Genomic DNA, 10,614 nt, shown 5'->3' with positions numbered 1-10,614 from the left:
TTTAAATTCTGAAAACTTGTCAATGACTGCCAAGCTGATCATCTTTGCGTATTCATGTTCCATACACAGTGTAAACAGATTTGTCAATTATTGGAGCACAGCCATGAAAAGACAGAGAGGAAACTTAAATGCATATTACTAAGTGAAAGAAGCCAATCTGAAAAAGTTACATTCTGTATGATTCCAACTATATGACATTCTGGAAAAGATAAAACTGGGGACAGTAGAAACATCAGTGGTTGCCAGGGATAGAGGGGAGGGAAGAAGAAGTGGAGCAAAGGGCATTTTTAGGGCAGTGAAACTATTCTATATGACACTATGATGGTAGATACATGTCATACATTTGCCAACTCATAAAATGTACATCACCGAGAGAAATCTAAGGTAAACTATGGACTTTGGGTGACAATGGTAGGTTCATCAGTTGTAACAAATGCACCCTGAATGTGAGATGCTGATAGTGGGGCAGGCTGTGCACGTGTGAGGACAGGGGTATATGAAAACTCTCTGTTAGTTGCCCTCAGTTTTGCTCTGAACCTAAAACTGCTTGAAAAAATTAAGCTTAATAAAAAAGAAGAAAGAAAGGGGGGGTTGTAAAAATTGACCTTCTCTGGGTGTCAAACACACTAGATACACCACTGTATCTAACACATTTGCAACAATGGCTGACACACAGTAAACATTATATAAATGCTTGCTATTATACTTTTTTCTACATTTGAAATATTTCATAATTAAAACCACATCTAATAATAGCAAAAAGTGTAAACAAGTGAAATGTTCACCAACTGATGACAATATAACCAAATATGGTATATTCATACAATGTAATCCTATTCAGCAAAAAATTAAAAACGAAAAGAACAAACTACTGAGAACAGCATGAATGAATCTCAAAAATATTATGCTAAAGATAAAGTCATGCTAGGTGAAAGAAATCAGACCAGAAGAAAAAAAAAATCACATAATCCCTGACTCCATTTATATGAAATACCCAGAAAAGATAAACTGAAAGCAACAGAAAGATTTGTGATTGCTTGGTGGCGAGGGTGGGAACAAAAACAAAAGCCCATGTTCTGGGACTTGCCTGGTGTCGCAGTGGTTGGGAGTCCACTGGGCCACGGGTTCGAGCCCTGGTCTGGGAAGATCCCACATGCTGTGGAGCAACTAAGCCCGTGCGCCACAGCTGCTGGGCCTGCGCTCTGGAGCCCGTGCGCCACAACTACTGAAGCCCACGCACCTGGACCCTGTGCTCCGCAGCAAGAGGGGCCACCCCAAGGAGATGCCCGCGCACCGCAACGAGAAGTGGCTCCCGCTCGCCGCAACTGGAGGGGGTCCTCGCGCAGCAACGAAGACCCAATGCAGCCAAATAATAAGTAAATAAATTTTTTTTTTTAAAAAAAGCCCATGTTCTTATGGAGCTGACATTATAATGAGGGAAGATAAACAATAACTAAGTAATACAAATAGTATTGTGAGAAGGTAATAAAACATACTAAAGTATTTATGGAAGAAAAAATGTATAGGGTTTACTTTAAAATATTCCTGGGAGTGGAGGGAGATAGATGAAACAAAATTAGCAAAATGTTAATATCAACTGAAATTAAGTGGCAGGTACATGGGAGTTCATTATGCTATTCTTTCAACTTGTATGTATAAATTTTCCATAAGTGTTTTTTAAAGGTGCTTAAAAGGTAAAGAAGAAAGAAAGGGAGTGTTGGGGCAGGGGCTGCCATTTTTAATCAAAATCAGAGAAGGCTGCACTGATTAGGTGACATATGAGTAAAGACCTGAGGGAGTGGAAGTGGGAGCCATGTAGAAATCTACAGGGAGAGGATCCCAAGCAAAGGAAAGAGCAAGCTTAGAGGTCTGAAGCAGGAGTGAGCTTGGCATGTTACAGGAAGAGTAAGGAGGTAAGTGGGCTGGAGCTGAGCAAGCTGGGAGAGGAGTAGGAAACAAGTTCATGGATGCCCATGGAGGGTCTTGAGCAGAAAAGTAACATGATCTGACTTGCTTTTTAAGAGGATTGTTCTGTCTGATGCGTTAACAGTAGATTGTAGGAGGCAATCAAGTCCAAAATGTCCAAGTGCCAAGGTTGAGAAGGCCTGTTATAAAGGGAAGGAGGAAATGAGTGACAGCAGGTGGGGGAAACAGAATAAAGAGAGGATTTTTTTTTTAAGATGGAAGGAATAACATGTTTATATCCTGATGGGAATGAAGGAGAATATATCACTAGCTAAATGGCAGGAGAAACGTTGATAATTTCTGTAAAGAAATAGTGCTAAAAAGCATCTGTGGAGTTGATAAACCACACAAAGAATGCATGAAGCAAAATACTGATAGAGAAAAAGAAGCAAAGGAGAGACCACCTCCTCTGGAAATTTTTTTATAATCCTCTTTAAAATAAATTACTCCAAAATAGGATGCATTCCATGGTTAAGTTCCATTAACCTCATGTAAGTCAGATCATACTGATTTTCATATTATACAAAGGACACATGTAATATTAAACTAACATGGGACTCACAAGAGATAAATCCAAGGGGACAAAGCCTTCTCTTTCTCATGGAATCATCATCTTCTAAAATGATAATTTTGTAACTGGAGGGGTCTTTTCAGACACACAGCTGGCCATGAACATTTAGATAAGCCACTTAGATGCAGAATGATGTGAATTCCATGGAGTGTTGAATCAGATACATTTAGAGGAACAATTTATAAATGTAAATGTTTTGCTCCACTTTTCATTTCTAAATCTCCAACAACCCCCTAAGAATGAAAATCTTTCCCAGCTCCATGAGACATTTTTCTTAGATCTGTCTTTTGTACAAGAGGAAAAACATAACACTTGTAAATTGCTCTAAGGGAAACATTACTTAATATCCCTTAAGTGTCTCCTGGCAGTGATAGACTTCCTTTCAGTGGAAAAGTAACTTTAGGACAAAGAATTTGCCTGGACAACTGGAGGGAATAAATATAGCCATCTTTCCAAATGATTTTCCCTCTTTTCAGTAAAAGTGGCTGGCAAAGCAATATATTCTAGGGTTCTAAGGTGTCCAGATTGGCACTTTGTTTATGAGATGGTCAGACAAGTAAGGATAGAGCAACTAACTCATTCACACACAAATGCAAAACCAACAAGGCTTGCTGAGTTAGAGTTCAACTGCCATAAAATAAAGTTTTCTGGAGATTTTAATACTATTAACAACCCCCTCCAAGAAATTCCTCTCTAGGACTCGCATGTTTTATTGATCCACTCTTTATTCCAATTAACCTCTTAGACTGATTCTTTGCTGAGTCCTTCCTTCTTCCTGATTCCTAACTGCTGACTTGTCTCAGGGATCAAATTCTATCTCCTAATTCCGCTAAAGACCTCCTGTCTCTCAAGTCTTTATTTCTATTGCTTTCACGTATGTTTTTGTTTGCTGCTGGATATCACCCAGGCCATCAGCTGCCCCCTCACACTCAAAGTGCTCAGAATTAAACTCATCTCCCACGCCCCTTCCAAAGGACTTCCAATTATTGATTTCTAGAAGTTTGCTCGGGACAATTCCAGTTTATGTCTGCTGTTCCAGAATTAATTATAGCACGCTCTTTTATGCTCAAGAGTTTGGATGACAAATTATGTCATCACCCAACCTATCTTCATCAAAGGAACTGCTATTGTCCAAGTCAACTAGACTCAAAACCAAACCAAAACAAACAAACAAAACCCTCAACCTAGGGGAATTTCCTGGCAGTAAAAGAAACAGGTGAATTTAATAAAACCAAAACAACAACAAAAAACCCTCAACCTACCTTCAGCCGCTAATTCAGTAGAATCTCCTGCAAATCTCCCTTTATTTTTACATTCCCAGTAACACCCACTAAGCCCTTACATGGGAACCACTAATAAAGCTTCTTACTCCCTGGTGTCTCTCCCTCCCATCTCTCTACCCTCCAATCCATCTGGTGCACTGTAATTAACCAACTTTCATAAAAGTCCTGACTTTATCCTTTCACCATCCACTTGAAAATGTAAATGTAATCTTCATTCAGTATATATTTGAATGCCTCCTCACCTCGTTTCAGGCATTGGGTCTACAATAATGATAGGCATGGCCCATGACCATGTTAAGAAAAAGTTAAATAGTAAGATAAGAACAGACAAGATAACGACAGGTTCAGGGGGAGGTCTTCAGAGGACTTGTGATGAAATGGCAGATGAGTGATTTTTTTAAAAGCACTGTAAGAAATAAGAACTCGAACAGATACTTGTACACTGATGTTCATTACAGCATTATTCACAAGGGCCAAAAAGTAGAAACAACCCATCAGCCGATGAACAGATAAACAAAATAGAGTATATCTATACAACAGAATATTATTCAGCCACAAAAAGGAATGTTACAACATGGATGAATCCTCAAAACATGATGCTAAGTAAAAGATGCCAGTCACAAAAGGACAAATATTGTATGATTTCCCCTTATATGAGACACATAAATAAGCAAATCCAAAGACAGAGAGTAGATTAGAGGTTACCAGGGGCTGGGGGAAGAGGAATGAAGAGTTACTGTTTAATGGGTACAGAGTTTCTATTTGGGATAATAAAAAAGGTTTGGAAATAGTGGCGGTGGTTGCATAACATTATGAATTTAATGCCACTGAACTATACACTTAAAATGGTTAAAATGGAAAAATGACAATGTAATATGCTACAAACCATTGAATTTTATACTATAAATGGGTGAATTATATGATACATGAATTACATCTCAAAAAGACTGTTTTTAAAAAAAGTTCTTGAGAGTTAAGCACAGAAACTCTGGAATGGCTTGGGGAAAAATGGGGCAGGAAAAATGACGTTCAGGCAAATGGTTCTCATAATGGTAGGTAAAAGCAGAATGGTGCCCTTGTGTGGAGAAACTGTCATGTCCTTTGTCCCACTAATAGAATACAGTTTAAAGTTCTAACCCTGGGGGCTTCCCTGGTGGCACAGTGGTTAAGAATCCGCCTGCCAATGCAGGGGACAAGGGTTTGAGCCCTGGTCGGGGAAGATCCCACATGCCATGGAACAACTAAGCTCGTGCACCACAACTGCTGAACCTGCGCTCTAGACCCCGTGAGCCACAACTACTGAGCCCACGTGCCACAAATACTGAAGCCTGTGTGCCTAGAGCCCGTGCTCCACAATAAGAGAAGCCACCATGATGAGACGCCTACGCGCCACAATGAAGACTAGCCCCCGCTCGCTGTAACCTCAGAAAGCCTGTGCACAGCAACTAAGACCCAACACAGCCAAAAAAAAAAAAAAAAAAAAAAGTTCTAACCCTGACCCTGGCTCTCAAAAACATGGGCAGCTTTGTCCCCATCACATTCTTTGCCCTAACATTTCCTTCATGCCAGGCCTGATCATGTCACAAAGCTGCCCAATATACTTCTTTCTCATTTAGCCTACCCAATTTAGTTCACCTGTTCTGAGCTCAGTTAATTTGAGTGCTATCTTCATTAAGTCTTCCCCAAGCAACCTCAGCAATAAAAGCCTGCTCTTTCTCTGGGCAGCACTGAGCAGTCATGTCAATCTTTCAGTGTTTCGTCTCTCCTATATACACATTCTCATCAGATGGCTAAGGTCCTGGAGAGCATAGTTGCCCTTTACATTTCTTATATATCCTCAATCTCCTGCTTTTGTTGCCTGAATGTTCTACTAAAAGTTGCAATGTAGCCAAGTGACCATCTTATCATGGCTGAGAGGGCCAGCCCTGGGTTTGGAAAGACTTAGGTTTCACTGCCTTTTCTGCCAACTTCCAGGTGCTTGAGTTTGGGCAAATTATTTAATTCCTGTAGGCGTCAGCGTCTTCATCTGCAAAGGGGGATAGTACCTGTATCTGTCACAAAGATTCTTGAAAGGGTTAAACAGGATTTTAAAAGGCAAAGCATTTAGCAAGCTGCCAGATCACCTGTAAACTGGAGCTGCAGTGTTAAAGGAAAGTGGAAAATTGTGATAGGTGATTTATCTCAAAATCAACACAGAACAGATGTGACCCTAAAATTACACTCTCCTAATGGAATGGTCTTCCAAACTTCTATAAACAAAATGAAGGGAAAAACAAACCAAATGGCTTTTGGTATAATAGTATTACATTCCTTTCTGGACACAGCTCCAAACTTTTTATTAAGGTCTTCAGTACTAATAATTTTGGAGGAAAGGAAAATGTAGAATAAAACAATTCTCATAAATCTTGTTCAAGCATTTCCATGCACTGTAATTTTTCTATGCAAATGACAATAATTGGTGGCATATTTTAAAAATTAATAAATGTAAACAGGATGCTTAAGAAAAGAACCAGGTGACTGTTGTCCTCAGCCTGGTTTTTGGCTAATATATTTTTTCTAATATTTGACTCTCTATCAATGTTCTTTTTAAAAACTAGATTTTCCCTCTTGGTTATTAAGGTAAACACATCTCTTACTGAAATGTAGTACATATGACTTAGAATGTACAAATCTTTGTAATTGCCCCTGGCACAGAATAATCACTCTTAACAGTTTGGTGTATGTATTCCCCTAGTTTTCCTTGGAGTACATACAATTAAATAAACAAGGATGGAATCATACTATAATGCTACCCTCAACCTTTTTAACTCAATGATTTATATCCTAAGGCATCTTTCCATGAGAGAACAGAGCCCCTTATTATTTTTAAGGGATGCACCATGATTATTTACTTAACCAATTCTCTATTAAAAGATGTCTGAATTATCTCCAGGTGTGTGTGTGTGTGTGTGTGTGTGTGTGTGTGTGTGTGTGTGTGTGTGTGTGTGTGTGTGTGTGTGTGTGTTTCAGCATTCAACAATACTTCAAGATGAGTTGCTGAGGGCTTCCCTGGTGGCGCAGTGGTTGAGAGTCTGCCTGCCGATGCAGGGGACACGGGTTCGAGCCCTGGTCTGGAAAGATCCCACGTGCCGCAGAGCAACTAGGCCCGTGAGCCACAACTACTGAGCCTGCGCGTCTGGAGCTTGTGCTCCGCAACAAGAGAGGTCACGACAGTGAGAGGCCCACGCACCGCGATGAAGAGTGGCCCCCGCTCGCCCCAACTAGAGAAAGCCCACGCATTGAAACGAAGACCCAACACAGCCAAAAATAAATAAATAAATAAAATTTTTTTAAAAAATTGGATAAGATGAGTTGCTTAACCAAAAAGAATGAACATTCAAAAATCTGATACAATTTTTAAAAGACAAACAAAATCTGATAATTATTACTAAGCTGCCTTCCCTAAAAAGTTGTACCTTGTAATAATATTCTTTTAATGTCGACATTACATTTTGCTTAAAGATGTATTTTTGAACCCATTATGCTATACTTCATGTATAATTTATTCTAAATCCTTTGGAAACCGTTCTCTCTGGTACATTAAAAAACAAAACACTTATCATCATATAGCACTAATGGGAAATGATTTAGAAGCCAGGTTATTAGCGCTTATTGTCTGTGCTCTCCCTGCTGGTACTAATGGAACAGGCACCACAGGAGTTGATTTTTATCACAAAGGTTCCACAATTTAAAAAAACAGAACACATCTGTTAGAAATAAATCTTTAATCTTGATATGAATCACTGTGGCTTTCTTTCTTTTTGACATGTCTGTGACATGTCTATAACAGAAGTTCCAACCGAAACACCCAGAATCTGATTTTAGATAAGAATTGAAATTATAAAACAAAAACACAAACAACCCAACAATAGCACTCTTTTGGCTTCAAGACTATCCTTTTACCTATCTGTGGAGTATGTTTTAACATACCCACATTCTTGGGTATGTGAAATGTGGTACTTCCTTAGTCCATAATTCAGATCTTCAGTGAACAGATGCTCAACAGTATTTAACTCATACATTTAAATTACATATTAACCCATAAAGCCAAAATGGAAATTCTCTAGTCAATCAAGTATCACTGCAAAGCTCCAGTTTTAATACAATTTGAAACTTAGTTCTGTTCCTATATAGCATTCCCTTTGTCTTTAGTAGCACATTACAATCTGACTAACAACACACTCAAAACTTTCTTCTTTCCAGGCTCCCTTGTAGCTAGAGGCCAAGAAGACACAAGTGTAGGTCTGGGCAGGATTTCTGGGAAGGGTAGGTAAGGTGGCACTCAGCTGGTATGCTCCTTTGGCCCTCATGCTCTCCCCTCTTCCTTCTGCCAAGCCCAGAGATGCAGGAGCATCTAGAGACTATGAGGATGAGAGCCACATGCAAAGGAGAGTGGAGCAGGAAGACAGGAGGAGACTGGGCTCCCCATGACATCCTTAAATGGCTGCCCCATGTGGGACTACTTCCAGATTAAAAACAAACAAGGACTTCCCTGGTGGCGCAGTGGTTAAGAATCCTCCAGCCAACGCAGGGGACACGGGTTCGAGCCCTGGTCTGAGAAGATTCCACATGCTGTGGAGCAACTAAGCCCGTGTGCCACAACTACTGAGCCTGCACTCTGAGCCTGTGAGCCACAACTACTGAGCCCACGAGCCACAACTACTGAAGCCCACGCACCTAGAGCCTGTGCTCCACAACAAGAGAAGCCACTGCAATGAGAAGCCCGGGCACCGCAACGAAGAGTAGCCCCCACTAAACTGTAACTAGAGAAAGCCCGCACACAGCAACGAAGACCCAACACAGACATAAAGATATTAATTAATTAATTAATTAAAAACAAGCAAACAAAACCCCCAAGACACCGTAAATTGGGTTTTCTGTACTTGTGGCCAAATACAATCCCAGCATAGATACCAAAACAACTGCATCTTTCTTTCTTTCTTTTTGGCTGTGTTGGGTCACTGAGCCTGCACGTCCGGAGCCTGTGCTCCGCAACAGGAGAGACCACAACAGTGAGAGGCCCGCGTACCGCAAAAAATAAATAAATAAAAATAACCCCATACATTTATGGTCAGCTGAGCTTTGACAAGGGAGCCAATACAATTCAAAGAGTAAAGAATAGTCTTTGCAACAGATGGTATTGGTACCAATGGATAGTCACATGCAAAAGAAAAAAAGTTAGACCCCTATCTCACTTCACATACAAAAGTTAATTCAAAATGGATCAAAGAAGACTATACTTTCAGGGGTCATATAGAATGGATCTGAGGACATGGGGAGGGGGAAGGATAAGCTGGGACGAAGTGAGAGAGTGGCATGGACATATATACACTACCAAATGTAAAACAGAGAGCTAGTGGGAAGCAGCCACATAGCACAGGGAGATCAGTTCGGTGCCTTGTGTCCATCTAGAGGGGTGGGATGGGGGGGTGGGATAGGGAGGGTGGGAGGGAGATGCAAGAGGGAGGGGATATGTCTATGTATAGCTGATTCACTTTGTTATACAGCAGAAACTAACACACTATTGTAAAGCAATTATACTCCAATAAAGATGTTAAAAAAAATGGATCAAAGACCTAAAATTTATTGTTACATTAAATTTCTTGTTACGTGAAAAAAAAAATAAGACCTAAATGCAAGAGCTAAAAGTATAAAATGCTTAGGAAACTTAGGTGTAAATTGACACTTTGGTATACGTAATGGTCTTTTAGATATGACACCAAAAGCATAAGCGACCAAAGAAAAAATAGACAAATGACATTTAACTAAAATTAAACATATCTCTGTGCTTCAAAAGACACAATCAAGAAAGTTAAAAAAAACAACAGGGACCTACTGTATAGCACAGGGAACTATACTCAATGTCTTGTAATAACCTATAATGGAAAAGAATCTGAAAAAGTGTACTTTCCTGTACACGTGAAACTAACAAAACATTGTAAATTAACTACACTTCAATTTTAAAAAAAAGATCTTCATGGGAAATAAACATTTCATTCATGGCAAAAAAAAAAAAACAACCTATGGAATGGGAGAAAATTTCCGCGACTCATATATCTGCTATGGGTCTAGTATTCAGAATATATATAAAAAACCTACAACACAACAAAAAGACAAATCAAATAAAAAATAAGCATAGGATTTGAATAAACATTTCTTTAAAAAAATTATACAGGGGGCTTCCCTGGTGGCACAGTGGTTGAGAATCCGCCTGCCCATGCAGGGTACACGGGTTCGTGCCCCGGTCCGGGAAGATCCCACATGCCACGGAGCGGCTGGGCCCGTGAGCCATGGCCGCTGAGCCTGCGCGTTCGGAGCCTGTGCTCCGCAACGGGAGAGGCCACAACAGTGAGAGGCCCGCTTACCACACACAAAAAAAATTAAAATTAAAATTAAAATTAAAAAAAAAAGTTATACAGGGCTTCCCTGGTGGCGCAGTGGTTGAGAGTCCGCCTGCCCATGCAGGGGACACGGGTTCGTGCCCCGGTCCGGGAAGATCCCACATGCCGTGGAGTAGCTAGGCTCGTGAGCCATGGCCGCTGGGCCTGCGTGTCCGGAGCCTGTGCTCTGCAACAGGAGAGGCCACAGCAGTGAGAGGCCCGTGTACCGCAAAAAAAAAAAAAAAAAGTTATACAGTCAATATCCACATGAAAAGATGTTGAACATCATTAGCATTGGAGAAATATAAATGAAAACCACAATGAGATACTTCACACCCACTAGGATGGCTACAAACCAATAACAAGTGTTGGTGAG

This window comes from Kogia breviceps, chromosome 15, assembly GCF_026419965.1.
Source record: "Kogia breviceps isolate mKogBre1 chromosome 15, mKogBre1 haplotype 1, whole genome shotgun sequence".
NCBI lineage: Eukaryota > Metazoa > Chordata > Mammalia > Artiodactyla > Physeteridae > Kogia > Kogia breviceps.
The sequence above is the reverse complement of the archived record's forward strand: the minus strand, read 5'-3'. Positions refer to the sequence as shown.